This window comes from Vicia villosa, linkage group LG2, assembly GCF_029867415.1.
Source record: "Vicia villosa cultivar HV-30 ecotype Madison, WI linkage group LG2, Vvil1.0, whole genome shotgun sequence".
Classification (NCBI taxonomy): Eukaryota; Viridiplantae; Streptophyta; class Magnoliopsida; order Fabales; family Fabaceae; genus Vicia; species Vicia villosa.
The window spans coordinates 148,016,904-148,039,297 of record NC_081181.1 but is presented as its reverse complement, the minus strand read 5'-3'; positions in this window follow the sequence as shown (position 1 = coordinate 148,039,297).

Below are 22,394 nucleotides of genomic sequence, written 5' to 3'. Positions count from 1 at the left end.
CCAATGATGGTGTATCCTTGTTTGTACTTGTACCTGACCGTGAGGAAACCTGGATTCTCGGTGAATCTGTTTGTTTGCATGCACCTAGTAGAACCGAGCGAACCCGTAAGATATGGGAACTCACTGAGATTTAGTAATCTCACCACAATCCTCTTAATATTTTTTCAGGAACAGGTTAGAAGTAGATGGATTGCTTGATGGACTTCCTTGAAGACTGTGGACAAGTAATTGGCAGGAAGACCTAGTCAGACGTTATCTTTCCGCGGTGCATTGTTGAAGACAAGCCAATCTTATACGTTTTCAGTTGGATATTTGAATTGTATATGATTTTAATTTCTTGTCTTTATCGCTTATGTATGTTTCCTGTACCATTTATAGCATCACCGCATATTATTCTAGACATATATGTACGGGGTGTTACATCCGAATTCTGGGAAAATCTGGAGAAAAAAATTATTTCGGAAATGCATTTCTGAAGCAAGAATATTTAGGGGTTTTCGCTGGAGGTCACCCCCATAAGGGAGTCAAGAAAGAAATTCTCAATTTTTTTTCCTATTTCTTACTTAATATTTATAAGCGATTTATTATTAATATCAATAGAATCAGATCATTGTAATTTTTTTATTAAAGAAATGCTAAGAGGAGTATTTCATAGACACTTTTTAAGAATTAATATATATATATATATATATATATATATATATAGAGAGAGAGAGAAAAGGGATGATGCACTGACAGTGTAAAATAGTTTTACACTGTCAACCAATCACACCCATGTATCCAATTACACAATACTTTTATTTTAAAAAAGTTTTAATGACATGGCAGATTGCTTGTTTTCTATTGGATGACAGTGTAAAACTATTTTACACTGTCAGTGCATATCCATTAAACTCATATATATATATATATATATATATATATATATATATATATATATATATATATATATATATATATATATATATATATATATATATATATATATATATATATATATATATATATATATAAAAGTGTAAAATAGTTTTACACTGTCAGCCAATCACACCCATGTATCCAATTACACAATACTTTTATTTTAAAAAAGTTTTAATGACATGGCAGATTGCTTGTTTTCTATTGGATGACAGTGTAAAACTATTTTACACTGTCAGTGCATATCCATTAAACTCATATATATATATATATATATATATATATATATATATATATATATATATATATATATATATATATATATATATATATATATATATATATATTTATATATATATTTATATATATTAAAATATTTGTATTCATTGCACTAAAAATAAAAATCACTTTTATTTTTAAGAATCTTTTCAATATAAAGAATATTTTATATATAAGGAATCCTTAAACAATGCTTCTTATATAGAAAAGATTCTTTAAAAAAAAATAATTTCTATTTTCAGTGCAATGTATACAAGTATTTTAAAATGTGTTTTATTTAGCGGTGATTTTTTCTAAATTTACGGTGCATTTCCGCGTTTAAACTCCGATATGTAACTTTTAAAAATCACTTTAAAAAGCAAAACCAAATAGGCCATTAAAGAATGCTTCTGGAGCCCTCATTGGCATTTTCTTATCATTATTATTATTATTATTATTATTTTATAGTTAATTACACTTTAATATTGAAATGATAAAATTAATTAACTAGTATTACTGTATTAATTATATTTTATGTAAAAAGTAATGTATGCAGAACAAATCAAACATATTGATTTTTTTTCAATTTATTAAAAATTCAAAATGAAATATTTATTTGTTTCTTATATTGATAAAAACGTTAGATGGTTAATTTATTTTTAATTCTATCAAAAGTAATTTAAATAGCTATTTAAATATTTAATTAATAATTTAAATAAGCTAAATCATAAAAGTAGAAAAATTTGATAAAAATAATTAATAAATCAGGGAAAAATTAGAGATAGAAAAAAATTGTCCAACAATATATTTTAAAACGGTAAAAGAAGATTTTATTCAAACGTGACCCATTAATTTTTGTTATTTAAATTTATTGCATATATTTCACTTGCCACCATAAATAGCCTCTTGCAATGCAATTCTTTTCAAAGCTTGCAAAATGAGTACTAGCATCAAAAATATCTTTGCAATCTTATGCATTGTTTTGGTCATCATGAGCTCAGGTAACAAACTTGTTTAGTTTTGTATTCTTGTTTATTAGTGGTTAAAGAAAATTATAATGTTGACAAGGTTTGTAATGATATTTTTGTAATTGGCAGGAGTAACAAGTGACTTTATTGTTGGCTCAAGAGTCTGCCGTGCACAAGGGTCTTGTCCAAACAAGGATGCAACTAGTAATCCATATTGTGACAGATTTTGTAGAGAAGGAGGTTATCCTAAAGGTGGAAGTTGTGACGGAGATTGGTGTTGCTGCGAAAAAAATTAATTTAGATATATTTTAACTATTCTCAAATTATATAGGTTGAATAAAAAGTCTAATATTTATGTACTATTCAGATTAATTGATGAAAAATTGAGTCATGTTTGTTTGAGTAAAATTAATCTAGTATTTATGTACTATTCAGATTATCGGATGAATCAATCTAATTCCATTGATCTAATGATATTTGCCACTGCGTAACTTTGTTCTACCTGTCATTGATCTTTCACACCATAATCCAATTCCATTGTCATGGTATGATTAAATGTTATCTCACCAATTAGCAAAAGCAATTTTATTATTTAAATTTACCTTATAAATATACCAACCCGCCATATTGATTTGGTGTTGTTGACAATCTTATGAATGTTTTGATTCTCCATTAAAGTTTATATTGTTTCCTTCTCTACCACTAATCTAATGTATTTTTAAGGTCTAACTAATAAATAACATTTAAATTTAAATTAAGAGTGAAGATTCATTTTGGTCCTTCACAAATATTACACGTGAAGGTCCTTCACAAATATTACACGTGAAGATTCATTTTGGTACACGTGAAGATTCATTTTGGTCCTTCACAAATATTACACGTGAAGATCCATTTTGGTCCTTCACAAATATTACACGAGTCAAATTAGTCTCTCACAAAAAAATTGACCTAACTTAATCCCTTACAAAATGATCCATTTTGGTCCTTCACAAATATTACACGAGTCAAATTAGTCTCTCACAAAAAAATTGACCTAACTTAATCCCTTACAAAATTTAATTGGATCATAGCTAATATTTTTCTCAAATCGGTTTTTTTCTACTTCTAAACCGGTTCTTTTCATACTTTTAAACCGTGACTGAACTAATACGTTGGATTTTTTATTTTTTATTTTTTAAATACTAAATTAATTTTTATTTTTAATTTCATTTTTAAACAGTTATCAATGAATAATATCAAAAAAGGCAACATTATTTCTTATAAAGTAATTTTTAAATAAATAATTTTCATTATTTCTACTAATATTAAAAAAATTTATACATAATTTTTTATCTATGAGGTCTCAAATCATTAAGTTGAGTCAATTTTTGTAAGGGAGTAAGTTGGGTCAATTTTTTTTTTGTGAGAGACTAATTTGACTCGTGTAATATTTGTGAAGGACCAAAATGGGTCTTCACTCTTAAATTAATATGTTTAACTAATAAATAATATTTAAATTAATATGTTTTTTATTATTTATTAATTATTAGCAATATACTTAATACATTTTGATGATAAATCTGCAAATAAAATTTACACCCACTAAAATCACATTCAAATATTTTATACAAATTAAAACTAATTTCTAATAACTTCCAAAATAAAATTCATACATTTAAATAATTTACAAAACACGTCCAAATATATTCAAATACTATTAAAACATGTTTGAACTCAAACAATGAGAATTATTTATAATTTAAATATGATTTTTTTACACCATCAAAACATATTTATAAATTAACATATATATATATATATATATATATATATATATATATATATATATATATATATATATATATATATATATATGAGGAGGGATATATTTACTCCAGGAGTAAGTGTTGAAGACTTACTCCAAATATTAACCATTGATTATCATTAATCTAACGGTTTTAGTTTATCATTTAATCTAATTATTTTAGGAAATATTTTTCTAAATAAAAAATTAATTAAAACCGTTAGATTAATGATAATCAATGGTTAAGATTTGGAGTAAGTCTTCAACACTTACTCCTGGAGTAAATATATCCCTCCTCTATATATATATATATATATATATAGGAGGGTTATATTTACTTCAGGAGTAAGTTATTATAAATTACTCCAAATCTAGACCATTGATTCTTTTCAATCTAGTGGTTAAAAATAATAAATAATTAAATGTGGAGAGAGAAAACTATTACTTAATATTTTTAACCATTAGATTCAGAAGAATCAATGGTCTAGATTTGGAGTAGGTTATAATAACTTACTCCTGGAGTAAATATAACTCTCTGCATATATATATATATATATATATATATATATATATATTACATTTTCATATATTAATATAATTCTTATTTTTTTGAATGAATGTCCATATAAAATTCACACTCCCTAAAGTCAAAGTTATATATGATTTAAAAACATTTAATAATAAACTAAAAATAAAAAAATTATTTTTTTACTTAAATTTATTTGAATGATATCTAAATGTGATTTTAGTGGGTGTAAATTTTATTTAAATATTTATTATTAAAATGTATCATTTTTTCTTAAAAAAATCACATATTTATATATAAACTTACATTTAATAAGAATGAGTCTGAAATATATATTTAAATGTGATTTTAGTGGGTATAAATTATTTAAACGTATTAATTTTACTTTGGATGTTATTAGAAATTAAATTTATTTTGTATAAAACGAGTTTGAAAAATATTTAATTATAGTGGACGTAAATTTTATTTAAATATTTAATATCAAATTTTATTAAGTATTGCTAATTATTAAAAAGTAATAAGAAATTATATTGATATAGGTGTTATTTGTAATTTAAAATATTGAAAGTACATTGGTTTAGTGGTAAAGCTGTTAGTGCGTGAGAAACTTTTAATGAGAAGAGAAAGAGAGAATAATAAAGGAAATAAGAAGTATATTATTGTGGTACAAATAAGAATACAACCCTAATTGGGTTTGGGCTTACCCAACTTAGATTATACTTGATATTATCATATTAAATTATATTTGATATTATTTTAATAATATCAATCCCACTAATATCTCAACAAATATAATAATATCTGAACAAAAGCATGTCCCCAAAGACTTATGGGTCTTTGATTCGACTCTTGTGTGGTGTAAAAATAATTCATATGACAATCCATATTAACAGAAGGACTTAAATGGGTCGGTTAAATTTTGTCAAGCATTAAATTAAAACTCTTTTTTTCTTAAGGATTAATTTGGACTATGTAATTTTTGTGAAGTACTAAAATGGGTCTTCACTCTATTATTTGTTGTAACAAGTTACACATTAATTATACTATTTATTGATATGAAAAATTAAACTATTTAATAAATAACTAAAATATTTATTAAAATAGTTTAATTTTTTCATATCACTAAATATTATAATTAATGTGTAATTGAAATGTTTATGTTTATGTTAAATAAATAGTGTAATTAATAGTGTAATTGAAATATTATAAATATTACAATAAATAATAAATAATATGCTTATATAATATATAGAGATGCAATGCAATTGTTAAATAAAAAATTGTAGTGAAAAGGTATTAATGCTATTACTAAAGGTAAAGGTGTTGGGGTTCAATACCCCCTTTGGGCCAATTTTTGCTTGCCCTGTCAGCAACGGTAGTCTGGGTTGGGGTTCAATACTCCTTGAGATTAATTTTCGCTTGCCCCGTCAGTAACAGTAGTCTAAGAAGAATTTAGTTAAAATAAAAAATAAAATAAAATGCTTGTCATGTTAGCCATAGGATCAAAAATTATTTAAGCCTATATTATAATACTTGTTATGTTATAAAATAATACTAGCAGGACTCATTGGTACATAAGGATTTCATACATAGGTGTCCTCATTCCATCATGAATTGGAGTTGCTGCAAATAGAAGTACATTTAACAAATATCAATAGTTTATAAGACACTCAACTGTTTAACTTTAAAGTAAAAACTATAAAGCAGAGTCCTATATTGATCCAGATCAAAAAAGTATTGACCCAACTTTACCACATCCATATAAAGTAACATCAAACAAGTTTCTTACAAAATGAATGTAACATACACTTACAAATTAATAATCTTGTAACATCCCTATTTCTAGAAGCATGAGAACTAAACTATAAGGCCTATTAATATTGAGAATGGTTAAGAGGAATGGATAGAAGTATGACATTAAGAGAAGATTAGTTAGAATCAAAGGATTTGGTTAGAATTGAACCAAGTGGCATCTTAGTAAATATTTCATAGTTGAAGGGTAGTATGGTCACTCCACTCTCAAGATTGGGACTTAAGGACTTGTTTGGTTGCAATACTTCATTATTGTATTTCCAAAATCAGAATTGGTGGGAGAGCTAGAGAGAGAGGACGTGAGAACAAGAGAAGAATGGGGAAGGAAGAACAAGCTCATCCACCTCTTGCATGTGTGTGGAGCTTTTGTGCTTTTAGAAGAAGAACAAAGAATCAAGCTTGGGTTGGTGATCATAATCATCTCCATTCTCAATGAACAACTCAGAATCATCATTCTCTTCATCAAGTTCAGATTTTAAGGTGAGTTCCATAGTTAGAGCTTGGGTAGAATTTGGGGTTTTGTGAAATTGCATGATATTGGGGTTAGAGTGAGAATGGTCAATTGCATGTTAATTTAATCAGTCATATACTTGTTCCTTTGATGCAATTGTATGTTATGGAATGTTGAAATATGATGGAATTCGTATTTGGGTTGTTGGGTAATCTAAGGATGAGTTAGAACACTATTGGAATTGGTTTTATGCAAGAAAATGTGATTTTTGCTTCTGGTTCAGTAAGCAATCGATTGCAGGGGTTAAGCAATCGATTGCACTCTGAAAAATTGACATTCTGCGCTTCTGGTTCAGCGAGCAATCGATTGCACACTGCTGCAAATCGATTGCACCTAACAGAAAATTATTCCTTTATTGTTTCGACCATAACTTGAGTTCTACAACTCGAAACGAAGCCCGGTCGGAAGCGTTGGAAAGGTCTTTTAATGATCTTTATGAATGTGCTTAGATATAATGCTTTTAATTGATTTAAAAGTTATGGCAAATGGACTTTTAGTTACATGATGTTGGATTAACATTAATAGAATTAAGAAATGTATGTTTAATTCCCCGAGTGCGGTTCCGTTCCATGTCGGGAACCGGAAGCCTCTTTGTTATGAGACTAATGTGTGTCCATCTACGTTCTAAATAATTATATGGTTTGATTATGTTTAATATATTCCATGACTGAAACATAATTAACTCACATGTGACGAGTATGTACAAATGACATGATATTTATACGATAGATTTTGTCTAATATTATGTGCATATAATACAATGTAAATTGTTTTCCCGTCGTTCCGGTTGGACGTTCGGATGCTTGATTTTGTGAACTTGGTTTGGTTGAATATGCGTGAATCGGAGTATAACCGTACTACTAGGATAGTAAATCCTGTTTACCCATTATGTGGATGCCCATTGGTAGCCCGTGTGGCGTTTGTGATATGTATTATATACCATGGATGATTTGGCTTTTATGCCTGTTTTATATACGTGTCTATATTCGTATATTTTGCGTTACCTGAGCTACTATTGCGGTGGAAGCAAGTGAGGGTCTTTAATGGCGTTTCCCACATGGTAACTCACCTGCGTGATTAGTATGGTAAGTGGGTGATGTCACGTAGGCAATCACTGAATTACTTGCCTCTAGTAACGTCAATTAGACAATGTTACTAGGCTTTCGCCCGATGGGCTTGTACGTCAAAAAGGACATACTGCACCTGTTTACTCACCTGCGTACAGAGGATGAATACCATTACAGTGGAAGCAAGACCGGGGTCTTTAATGGCGTTGACCACTTGGTAACTCACTGGCATGCTTGGTGATGAGGTTGTAAATGCCACGTAGGCAATGGTACAACTTAACTCATCTCGGGTGGAATTCCATATAGGAATGACTCGAATTCATCGTGCGGTTTGCTTGTGCAAGTCTTTCGACATATATGTACTTGGATACTCACCGAGGCTACGTGGCAGAGGTAGCCTAGTCAGATGAGTATAACTCCTTGATTCATCACATAAGGATGTGAGTTTGCGTATTGTGAATTAATTTTTTATTGAACGCCTCATTGGATAGTTAAGGGACTTCCAATTGTGGTGATACCCTTGTTTGTATTTGCACCTAAACGTGAGGCATAACCCCGGATTCTAGGTGAATCCGTTTATGATGCATGCACCCTGTAGAACCGAGTGAACTCGTAAGATAGGGGAACTCACTGAGATTTAGTAATCTCACTCCATTCCAATTATTATTTTTCAGGAACAGGTTATAAGTGTTAGATTTGCTAGATAATCGGTTTCGACGCTGCAGATGTGCAGAAGGCAGGAAGACCTCTGTAGAAGTTACCTTTCCGCAGTGCAATGATGGAGACAAGCTTCTTGGATACTCTATAATTAAGATTTATGTTGTATTCAGTTTTTTTCAATTCTTGTCTTTCACCTAGTTTGTATGTTTCTTGTATCATAAATAACATTACCGCATATTATTCTAGACATATGTGTACGGGGTGTTACAGTTGGTATCAGAGCAGGTCGATTCTTGTCCCTGCCATGAGACATCACTAGCAATTCTCTTCTCCCTCACATGTGTGTGTTGCTCGCCCGATTCTCACTATCGTAGTATCCACTCATTGAGCCTGGCCAGCTCACTGGCTGTATATGCGATAGATGAGATCATGGTGGAGCCACCACGAGGACGCGTAAGATCTAAAGCGACTTGAGCCGAAGTAGTTGACGACCTTGTCATGGTAGAGATCTAAGACGTCGGGAGTTTCTGAGATTCGATATGGCGAAGTGACACCTCATCTGGATCCAGATAGTATTGGAGTAAATTTCGTGAAGAACTTGAGTAGGATTATAATAAGGAATTCTGAGATGGAATGAAGTCTGGGGCTATTAGAAATTTGTTGTCCGATCGTGATGCTAGTGGCAGATATGTTTTGAGAACCTGTCAGATGTAAGACTTTTGGGAATTTTAGCGAAGTAGTCTAAATCTCCTGGTTACTGTGATGTGGGCAGTACTTGGATGAACGCGATGTTTCACTCCAAGTCATTTCGGTAAGCCGTAAGTTGTGTGTGAATTACCCAATAAAGAATCGTTGGAAGAGTAAAGATGTCAGTCTCTAATTGGGAAAAAGTTGGATACCCGATTAGGGGAAGAGCTACTATACTCCCGTTTTTGCAAACCTGTGAATGAGTCCTAGAACTACTCTAGGCGACAGTTGAAGCAAGTGAAACCAAGATGTGTTGTAGCCTAAGGTTCGTACTAGTTATGATTCTTCTAACCCCGAGAGATACCACAGAACTACGCTTGGTGTTGGGTATTTAAATGAATGGAAACTAGTGTCATTCCGAAGTATTCGTAGGATGATTAAAGTCGTATTGACTGTTTGAACCTTGGTATTCCTATGCGAAGAGCTATTCATAGAATTTCTTATGCATGCACTGTGCAAGTGGGTACGCGCATGACATAACAATTCGAACCGAAATCTTATCCATTCTGATCTAGCTTATTGTTCCTAGTAAGTGAACCCTGAGCGCGAAGCACTCCTAGGTTTTAGCTTTATAAGGAGTGTGGTTGGAAGGCTTTGAATAGCGATGACCTTAACAGATCCCTGTCCAAACATTGTCGACCGTGACTATAGGATATGAGTGAAGATCGTTATACGATGTAGAGTAGGTTGCGTGACTACGTGGCTACGGAGTGGGACCACCATGATTAGTACTACCAGACATGTATAACGCCACAGTATTGCTATCGTACACGAGATCTGACAGATGTAGGACAGTGATGACCCAGAACTTAAGGCAAGTTTCTGATTGGTATTCGTAAGATGCGAACTCGAATTCTCTTAAGGTAGGCGTTACGAGGACCCATATGTCGTACTAGGTAGTAGTTAACTATCAGACAATAGTGGGACAGACCAAGTTATAGTACTATGCTTATGGGGGTGCTAAGTGGTCGTAACCGCATGGATGATGTCAGATGATCCCTTGTAGATGTTCTTGTTTCGTAAAGTGGCAAGTGGCGAGGGTGCATGAATTCCAATGGTGGGACTTATGTGAAGTTGTTATCTCTTGGCCGACGTATTGTTTGGATAGCATCTACCATTGGTGAGCAGTGTTGGAATGGATAGAATGTATTCCGAATTAGCCAATATGTGATGAGTCTAGGAGAGTATCTGTAGACTCTCAGAGGCAAGCAATGCCAGTATCAATAAGCAGAAGCGCGGAGTATGATTTATTGTATCGTGGTCAAACTCAAGACATTAGAAATGTTGCATTTGGGAGCGCGATTGAGATAGTTTGTTGGAGAGCAGCTTCGGAAACAGTGAAACACGACTATGAGGCAGTGTTGATCTGAAACTCGAGGTAGGATCCTGATTTGGCACTCGTGAGACACGAACCCGAAACTCTCATAAGGTTGGTGAGATAAGGATTCATATGTTGCGCTCGATGATTCAGGATTATGCGAGCGGGTGACCATGAGATGGATTAGATTCTAAATCTACGCTTATGAGGAGACCTTGGGTAGTCTTGGCCACGTGAGAATTTTAGGTTCCTGCATCGTGGATGTTTTAAATCTGTCAGATTGGTAAACCTTTGTGCGTGAGTGTTCGAGATATGAGATATGTGTGAATAGAGTATCCTGGTGTCGCTACCGCGAAAAATGGATCAGAGTCGCCACTAATATATTTATCCCATAAGGGAAAGGAATACCAGGAAACCTAACTCAAAACAAGAACAAGGTCTTTCAACCAGAGAATCTAGGCACGGGAGTCGGTTACGCAAGGGGAAGGTGCTAGCACCCCTCACGCCCATCGTACTCGATGGTATCCACCTATGTTTGTTTCTATCTAAAGGGTGTCTAATATCTGAAACCTAAACGCGAATGAATGCAAAAGAAATACGGGGAAAAGAAGGAATTATTTACAAGTGTACTCGCTTAGGCCCCGCGACCCAATGCCTACGTATCCTTTTCAGGAATCAGAGCGACCGTAGTTCGGCTCAAGATTTTCTATGTTTTGGTGTTTTTTAGGTGAACAGAGGTTAAAGATGCACTCCACGATGCTCGACCTTTGGAGACTTACACGCCTAATTATGGAATGGATTCAACATGTTCTTAAGAATGCCACGAGGGCGAGAGACAGAAGAGAGTTTGAGTGTTTCGAATGGATCCCTTAAGCAAGGGAGATTCGAGTTACCCTTTGGTTTGTGTTTTTTAGAAATTGGGAACTTACGCTCGGATGGTTCCTTTAAGCAAGGGAGATCCAAGCACTCGAATGATTCCCTTAAGCAAGGGAGATTCAAGCTTCCATCCTCTATTTAATGATTTTCACTTTTTTATTAATGTTTTTTAAGTGTTTTCTTTGTATTTTTTAGAGGGATTTTATTCAACTATTTATTAAGTGTTTTAGTGTTGAGAAAAAAAAAGAATGAAAAAAGGGGGGAACTAGCCTATTTTCTAAACCTAAAGTTATTATTCAAAGGGGAGATTCTAAGTCTAAACTATGCTAAGCAAGTCTAAGAAATATACACAAACAATATCAATTAAAAGAAATTAAAGTCTAATTAAAAGTCAAGAATTAAAATTTACAAAGAAACAAAATCTAATTATATACATGTTACTTGAACTCACACCACAAAATCGAATTTAAAGTTCTAATCCTAAGTCAATTAACAATTTATTTACAAAAGGAATTAAAACCAAAAAAAGCATTTACATGTGTGAACAAAATGATTTATTAAAGCTAATAAGAGAATTAGGAAAAAAAATCACAAAAAAACATCAACAAAAATCTACACATCCTAAAATATCTAAAAGCATTTTTATGTATTTTTCTTTTGAATTAAAAGGAATTATGAGTTAAAAGTAAAAAGAAAACAAAATTAAAATAAAAAAAACTATTTTCTAACGGGCAGGGGGTGCAAGAGTATTTTTAGAAATCAACTGGAATCCTGTTATAAGGTGACTCGGGCCTGGAATAGGGGTGGTGTGGAAAAGAAAACGCCAAGGCCCAGGGCTGTGTTCAAAGGCGCGGCCCAATTTCCTTTATCTCTATATCAATTTTTATCATCCATTCCATTTTCCTATTTATTTAGCATGCCATTACTATAACCTATGGTTTTTATCTAAAAAAAACGTGACATAAGAAGGACATAGTATCAATGGGTCAGCATTTCATTTAAGTGGAATATAGCAAAGAAAACCTGCTGGCCAATCATCTTCGCACACCTCACACATCAATGATTATAATAAAACAAAAGCACCAAAAGCATGGGAAAAAGAACTAATCAGGGCACGCCACGTAATCAAACGGAGTCCACTATGAGACAGACTCACGACGCCGGAACCACTGTTCCGGTTGTCTTCCCCGATGGCTCTACGGCGGAGATACACCGTAATTTTCCAGAAATCATCCAAACCGCCATCAATCAACTCGGAATCTCGTGTAGATCACAGATCCGGCCTTAGTTTCCATCGAATCGTCCTCTAACATGCAAACTGAACACAACAAAAAAAACCCTAACCTAAAGACACTTCATCTGAACGCGTGCTACCGGTGGCGAGACGTTCATAATCATGCGTAGAACTTGAATAGCACATCTAACTACGTAAACAGCCAATATTCCTCATCAACAGAACAATTCAAGAAGCACACAAAATCTCACACGTATGCTACACACAGTAGGATTCATAATGCTAAACAGATTCGTTCCTCAAATGGATGAACGTTCATGCACCTACCTATTTTCTATATGCGAGGAGATTTCAGAGAGCTTACTAGTGATTTTCTGCAAGAACTGGTACAAGATCTACGTCGCTATGGTCCGATCCTTGCTTCTTGTTGATAAAGGTGAAGGAAGCTGGTTGAATAGGTGCAGTCCTTCGAGAAATATATCCAAGGAGATTCGTTCTTCTTGATGCTTTCAGGTGAGAAAATCCACGATAGCAACTGAGGATGATGATGAAAACATACTAGTGCGTGGGGGGAAGATGAACACCATTGATGAAGCTTGGTGGAGGTGACGGTTATGGCTATCAGAGTTTGTTACAGTTTGTAACAAACTTCTGTTTTGGTGGAGGGAGTAAAGAGATAGAGAGAAAAACGAGATGAGAATGAGGAGAGAGATTTTTTGAATGAGAATGTGAAGTGAGAGTGTTCTTTGAAATCCGAAAAATGAGAGTGAGCTTCTAGTTTTATAGGGTGAGGTGAGTGTGTATGGTGTGCATTTTTTTGGAGTGGGACCTTTCTTATGCTTAGGGAGCAAGGGTTGTTCAATTGGAGTAAGTTTTGTGTATGCCTTTTGAGCACAGCAATGCTGCATGGTTAAAACGAGATACTGCATGGATGTTTGGGCGCATAACCTAAGACTTGGCCTGACTTTCTCGCTAGAACGGGCTTTTGTGAGGGCACTAATTTAACACTCCACATCTCAATAATCCTTTGACCAAAATCACAGATCTTCAGCTCATTGGATAGAGGGAATTGCAAGGAAGGATTTTGTATCAAGCTTGATCCCATTGGAGACTTAAGGACCTCAAAAATTTGTGTTTAAAATAGCACGCCGGATGCTTGATCAAATGCTGCGTGCATGCCCTGGATCTGTGCCCATGTCTTGGTCAACATGTGACTTGGTGAAGTCATGACTTTAAGACTCCATAAATGATTCAATACCCAACCAAATTGCATGATTTTTGTCTCATTGCATAGAGTGCATGGGGGATAAGAGATTCATACCAAGTTTGAACCTTACCGATCTTTGTGCTTCTCTATAATCATCTTCAAAGTTAGCACGCCACGTGTTTGATGAATTGCGTCACGCGTGCCCAAAACTTAGCCCAGCAACATGACTTGAATAACTTGGAACCTTCAAACTTTGCACCTTTGTATCTTTTCAACCATGATTCAAATGCAAAAAAATTTAACTACAAAGTTGTAGTGTGCCATGAGATGAACAATTTTTATGTTGACCTTGTCTTGAAATTACGCATAAAACCACGTGTAATATTTGCATGAAGTTAGCTGCTCATCCCTTCTAAAAAACTCAAAATTTTCACTAAGTATGGAATTTTCCATTTTTAGCAATTTCAAGTTTCAACTAACCTTCCAAAAATGGCAACTTTGATTATTTTCTTGATTTTAATCATCCTTTGACTTTTCTTTGACCGATTTTCCACCATGAGTCAATATTTGACAGTTGACTTTGTTTTTTGACCAAAAAGTCAACTTTTCCCGATTTTTCCGATCCCGGATGAATTTCCCGGTTAATCCGTTTCTGATCTAATTCTCAACCAAAGAAGCTTCAGTGAATATTTCTTCAGGACAACCACATTTTCACATTCAAAACCACCTCCTGATTAAATTTTGACCAAGAAGTCAACAAGGTTGACTTTGATCAAAACCCTGATTTGGAAATCTCGATGAACCTGAGGATTGCATCTTCTAATCAGAGCTTTGCCTTGGGGAGGCCAAAACCTTGATTTTAGGAGGACTTCAATGGAAATGATCCTTTTCAATCAGACTTCAAATCTTCTCTCATTTTTTATCAGGAATTTCTTTTGTAGAAGCTCTTTTCTTATCCATTCTGAATAGTAACCATGATATGGATGAATGCAATGGATGAATGGCCTAGATGAGGTATGCACACGAATGTAAGGTGAAGGCCAACTAAGGAATAAATAAGTGGGCAAATTTTGGGGTGCAACACCTGGACAACACAATGTGTGGTTATTATATAACCTTGGTGAACAATGTTGGAGTGGATAAAGCGTATTTTTGGATTAGCTCAATGTGGGATATACCTAGAGGAGTATTAGTAGGTCCTCAGTAACGTAGAAATGCCGAACTTGGAAAAGTAGAGGCATATTAGTTTTGGGAGTGTCGTGGAATTTCAAAGGGAGATGTCCAAGGCACAGAGTATGAACTCTTGTTTTGTAACTACACCTTAGCAGTTAGAAATGTTGCATTAGGGAACAAAACCGAAGAAGTCGTCTTTGTGTCAGATTCAGAGAAGAAAGGCATTGGAGGACTACGTGATTGAAGTACGACTAAGAAAGGATTATTACATTAGTCAAGTCGCGTGGGTTATTATAAGTATTGTCACACCAACGGTATGAGGTCGTATGGTTGGGGAGAGTCATCGTGGAAGCTGTAAGATGTGGAAGTTGGTAAGATAAGGCAAACTCGTAATCAGAGAAAGTATTTGGCTTTAGGAGCTCTTGAACCAAAACATGTGGACCAAGTTGTTTTCAAGTGGACTTAATCCAGAATGATGGAAAAGTTAGTGACTTGATTTTGGGGATTACTCAACCTCGGAGAGTAGTGGGCAATGAGTGTGTTTAAGGTTCTGGCACGTGTTGTATTTGGACGAATGCCGAGAAGGAACTGTTTCTACTGACAGACTAAGTATGGTGTAGTAATGGAACTAAGTGGACCATGGACGAAGTGTGATTCAGAGGATTCCAAGGAGTGTGTGACCGGTAGAGATCAGAGTAGCGCAACGGATAGACAGAACCAGATAAGTATGTAGTGGGGTGGACGGACTACTTGTAGGATTTTACGTTGGAATATGGATATCTTCCCAAGAGAACTCGCTAGAGCAATGTTTTGTTTGTTCCTATCTCCTAGTGATCCACCATAATCTCGAGAGGTATTGTTAATGTAACAGCTTAGAGGAGGCTTCATGATTGATGCATGATCAGATGTCCCCCCTGGTCGACGGTCAAGCTCGTGAATATAGTGACCATGGGAATGATGAAGTCAAGTAAAATATGTTGCTTGACGAAGAGTCATCAAGGATATGTCTTGTGCACTTATGAGCGTGCGAGAAAGCTTGGGCGATGGTTGTAGGACTGTTTTTAGAGTTCACCCTTTATCAGTGGAGCCTTGTGTAAAGTTGTGACGTATCAAGACTGTCGTTTCAGAATTGTACACCCTTGTGGCTTGCAGTTACAGTTATGTCGTCTAAAGCTGAATCAAGGATCGAAGTAAAAGTTTTATCGTACCAATATAGTATACTTAGAGCAAGTCAATTTGAGCATCTGGGAATCAGAATTCGGGGCTGAGGAATTAAACAAGCATCTGCATGACACCTTATGGATTTGAGATAATGAATGGAACTAAGGGAAGGAAGTGGAAAGTTTGGAGTAGGGTTGAGCTTGGCAGACATTTAAGATGAAAATTGTCCGACCGAAGTAGATTTCTCGAAATATTGAAGCTATGAAGACTCCGTGTGAAGAAGTAAAGATTGGAAACCTAGGAAGGATCGTTTTCTAGGTACGTCAAGATAAAGTACCGAGAAAGGTGTGCTATGTGATACCTAAGGTTTCAATCGAGGACAGTAGAGCACAAAATCGTAAGTTTTATTCAAAGAAGCAATGTAAAGGACATTACATCCCCCTCGTTGGAGGAAGATGCCTGAAGCTTGTTTTCATGATGATAGTAAAAAATTCGAGGGCGAATTCTATTTAAGGAGGGGAGAATGTAACATCCCTATTTCTAGAAGCATGAGAACTAAACTATAAGACCTATTAATATTGAGAATGGTTAAGAGGAATGGATAGAAGTATGACATTAAGAGAAGATTAGTTAGAATCAAAGGATTTGGTTAGAATTGAACCAAGTGGCATCTTAGTAAATATTTCATAGTTGAAGGGTAGTATGGTCACTCCACTCTCAAGATTGGGACTTAAGGACTTCTTTGGTTGCAATACTTCATTATTGTATTTCCAAAATCAGAATTGGTGGGAGAGCTAGAGAGAGAGGACGTGAGAACAAGAGAAGAATGGGGAAGGAAGAACAAGCTCATCCATCTCTTGCATGTGTGTGGAGCTTTGGTGCTTTTAGAAGAAGAACAAAGAATCAAGCTTGGGTTGGTGATCATAATCATCTCCAATCTCAATGAACAACTCAGAATCATCATTCTCTTCATCAAGTTCAGATTTTGAGGTGAGTTCCATAGTTAGAGCTTGGGTAGAATTTGGGGTTTTGTGAAATTGCATGATATTGGGGTTAGAGTGAGAATTATCAATTGCATGTTAATTTAATCAGTCATATACTTGTTCCTTTGATGCAATTGTATGTTATGGAATGTTGAAATATGATGGAACTCGTATTTGGGTTGTTGGGTAATCTAAGGATGAGTTAGAACACTATTGGAATTGGTTTTATGCAAGAAAATGTGATTTTTGCTTCTGGTTCAGTAAGAAATTGATTGCAGGGGTCAAGCAATCGATTGCACTCTGAAAAATTGACATTCTGCGCTCCTGGTTCAGCGAGCAATCGATTGCACACTGGTGCAAATCGATTGCACCTGACAGAAAATTATTCCTTTATTGTTTCGACCATAACTTGAGTTCTACAACTCGAAACGAAGCCCGGTCGGAAGCGTTGGAAAAGTCTTTTAATGATCTTTATGAATGTGCTTAGGTATAATGCTTTTAATTGATTTAAAAGTTATGGCAAATGGACTTTTAGTTACATGATGTTGGATTAACATTAATAGAATTAAGAAATGTATGTTTAATTCCCCGAGTGCGGTTCCGTTCCATGTCGGGAACCGGAAGCCTCTTTGTTATGAGACTAATGTGTGTCCATGTACGTTCTAAATAATTATATGGTTTGATTATGTTTAATATATTCCATGACCGAAACATAATCAACTCACATGTGACGAGTATGTACAAATGACATGATATTTATACGATGGATTTTGTCTAATATTATGTGCATATAATACAATGTAAATTGTTTTCCCGTCGTTCCGGTTGGACGTTCGGATGCTTGATTTTGTGAACTTGGTTTGGTTGAATATGCGTGAATCGGAGTATAACCGTACTACTAGGATAGTAAATCCTGTTTACCCACTATGTGGATGCCCATTGGTAGCCCGTGTGGCGTTTGTGATATGTATTATATACCATGGATGATTTGGCTTTTATGCTTGTTGTATATACGTGTCTATATCCGTATATTTTGCGTTACCTGAGCTACTATTGCGGTGGAAGACAGTGAGGGTCTTTAATGGCGTTTCCCACTTGGTAACTCACCTGCGTGATTAGTATGGTAAGTGGGTGATGCCACGTAGGCAATCACTGAATTACTTGCCTCTAGTAACGTCAATTAGACAATGTTACTAGGCTTTCGCCCGATGGGTTTGTACGTCGAAAAGGACATATTGCACCTGTTTACTCACCTGCGTACAGAGGATGAATACCATTGCAGTGGAAGCAAGACCGGGGTCTTTAATGGCGTTTCCCACTTGGTAACTCACTGGCGTGCTTGGTGATGAGGTTGTAAATGCCACGTAGGCAATGGTACAACTTAACTCATCTCGGGTGGAATTCCATATAGAAATGACCCGAATTCATCATGCGGTGTGCTTGTGCAAGTCTTTCGACATATATGTACTTGGATACTCACCGAGGGTACGTGGCAGAGGTAGCCTAGTCAGATGGGTATTACTCCTTGATTCCTCACATAAGGATGTGAGTTTGCATATTGTGAATTGTTGTTTTATTGAACGCCTCATTGGATAGTTAAGGGACTTCCAATTGTGGTGATACCCTTGTTTGTATTTGCACCTAAACGTGAGGCATAACCCCCGATTCTAGGTGAATCCGTTTATGATGCATGCACCCTGTAGAACCGAGTGAACTCGTAAGATAGGGGAACTCACTGAGATTTAGTAATCTCACCCCATTCCAATTATTATTTTTCAGGAACAGGTTATAAGTGTTAGATTTGCTAGATAATCGGTTTCGAAGCTGCAGATGTGCAGAAGGTAGGAAGACCTCTGTAGAAGTTACCTTTCCGCTGTGCAATGATGGAGACAAGCTTCTTGGATACTCTATAATTAAGATTTATGTTGTATTCAGTTTTTTTCAATTCTTGTCTTTTACCTAGTTTGTATGTTTCTTGTATCATAAATAACATTACCGCATATTATTCTAGACATATATGTACGGGGTGTTACAAATCTCTTTCATTTTCTTGTCGAGTGGGTCATGCAAGGAACACAATACAGTTATTGTATTTGTCTTAAATGATATTATGATCAATTTCCAATGACCACTGAACAAACATGAGCGTATATATTATTAATATTTGATAAAACAAAACAAAATATATAATACATAAACATCAATTGAAAAATACGTACGAACAAAGAAATGGTGTGAAGTAACATTCTTTTCCTCCCTCATTTAACTATTTTTTTTCAAGTAATCTTAAATGTTTCTTGGTTGATTAAACGTCCATAAAAAAAAAGCGGATCCAAGATTGCATAAATACTCAATTTATTTAACTCTATACAAACACGGTGATTGTATCTAAATGGTTAAACAAAAGGAATAAATTAATTGAGGAAATATAAAAAATGATAATATTCTATAATGACATGTATATTCAACTATATACTTACGTACACCAAACTTGCAATATCTCTATGTCCAACCACTTATATACACCGAGAAAATCCCTTACATTGTCAGGACTGTAATAGAATAACCCCACATATGGATAATGTTCTAGAGGGAGATATTGTGAAGCACTTATCACTGCAACAGTTGTATATAACATGGTGATTTCATTTGTGTTAGGATCCAATAACTCATTGCGGTTATTCGAAGGGGGGAGGGGCTGAACAATTACTTCCTTTAGTAGAAGCACGACGTACAACAATTCTACTATGAGTTTGATCATGATCATCATCACCATCAACATAACGTTGATCTTCATTTGTAGGTTGTTCGGGGTTTTCACTTAATCTCTACATCATAATATTTAGTTAGAACAAAAATAAGCACAATATATATCACTCATTTTCGATAAAATACTAAAATCTCAAGTAAAGCACATACCAAATATAACTCTTGAAACCTTTCCATATCTTTCTCTTTTTTTCCCTCTCCTCGTCTAACATCCTCCTTTTTTCTTTTAACTGCTTATCAAAAATTTCAATCTTTTGTTTTTGTGCATTCAATTCTAAGATTTCGGTACTTTTTTTAGACCCAAAGAATAACCTCAAGCCGACACCTTCTCCCACACCACGGACACGCCCACCATGCTCATCTGTTCTGATTGCTTCTACTAATATGTCATGTCATGCTTCTGGAACAAATGCGCCTTCACGAGTCGCCTCAGCCAACTCATCCTGCATAACATGAGCAACTTACGTATATTATTACCAACACACTTAAATAACAAATAACATAAGCAAAACAAATCATACTTACCAATTTCTCGGCAAATACTCTTGTCGCCTTAGAGGTGTACTCTCCATTTGGTCTTAATCAAGGCCTCTTCCATTCCTCATGTCTTGACGGTGCGGATGGATGTGATCATCTCCTGTTTGTGGTTATTTTCAAGCATGATTCTTTTCTCAAGTTTCCTGTAACCCCCACGAGACAATCTATAGGGGTACGTGTTTTTTGCCTTGTTACATTTTCCTACTTCTCTTTTTATTTGTTATTAACATAGTGAAAAATATATATGATTAGTATTAACAATTTAGCATAACATTATCGATTAAATAAGACTAGTACTAACCTTGAATTCCTCATAATGACGTATCTTCGCAAACTTCTTCCATTGCTTCTTAGATATAAAATTATATATTTTCCATGGAAGATCAAGACCGCTCTTAGGCTCTCTAATATATTCAATCGTGAGTTGTAACTTAAATCCCCTCCAACGAGTACCGGCATAAGAGATCCATTTTTCTTTCAACTTTACGTGTTCCCAAAGCGGGTCGTTCTGCATTCCAAGCTTTCAAAATAAATACTTTCAACTTTTCCAATCTATCTGAAGCCATATAGTTGTTTACACTTCCAACATATACACTACTCATTGCTTTCATTCTTCAGGCTTTCCATTTAGAAATATATGCATCTCCTCTCCCAGTTGTTCATTGTTTTGGCTTCTCTGCAAATAAAATAAAGGTCAGCTTATTTTTTCATTTGTTTCAGTTTTCATTCATTATTTTTCATTTCATTCAAAATCGTAATTGATTTTATATAAATGAATATTTGATATTCGAGCCGGACCAGAGTGATAGTGACACTCTCGGTCGTTGGATGTGACGACAGTGAAAGACCTAGCAACCCCAACTAGAAACGTTGAAGGGTAGATGACGGAGAAGAGACAAAATTTACAAGAAAAGAAGAAAATCATTGACCACAAGAAGGGTTCGAAATGGAAAATTCCCCAATTGGAATCCTAGAAAACAATGACGCAAACAAAAGAACATATGGATCCAACATAGAATAAACTAACCAATTGGGTAAGAACGTATTTGCCATCATTTTTGACCTAGATGTTCTTGATTGCTTCATTTGTTCGGAGCCATTGGCAATTCCTTTATTCCAAGTCAGTTTCCAATTTTAGCCCCTTTTTTTCTTAAGCTCCGATCGTTTTGCTTGGACTATGAAGTTTTCATTTTTTTTCTTCTTAGGATTGTTATTTGTGTGTGAATTTTTTCTTCTTAGGATTGTTATTAGTATTTTTAATTTATGAGAAGATTTTAGTATTCTTTTCTACCCTTTATATTTGAAAATAATTAATAAAAATAAAAATAGATTTCACAAACTTCTATATTATATAAATTATATGAATATTTTATATTATTGACATAAATTATAACTAATTCTTATATATATATATATTATATGAATATTTTATATTATTGACATAAATTATAACTAATTCTAATATATATATATATATATATATATATATATATATATATATATATATATATATATATTGTAAATTATGTGTAAATCTTTTTTTTTCTTTCATTTTAATTTATTTTAATAATGGAGTATTGAGAAAAAAAATTATACATAATCTTTTTTTGGTTCCTAGTTCTTAGGTTAATATTTATAAGCGATTTATTACTACTATAAAGATAATGAACTGCATAAATTGTTTTATAGAAATTATTAGGATATCATAATAGGTATATTTGTAACCGTTACTTCTTTTAATAAATTTTACTAAAATTAAATGAAAATTAAATTACTACTAATATCAATAGAATTCGATCATTGTAATTTTATTAATATTATCCCTTTGGGGTCATAATAACCATAAGTCCATAACCAATGCCCCAAGAATTATGTTTAAGAATTCC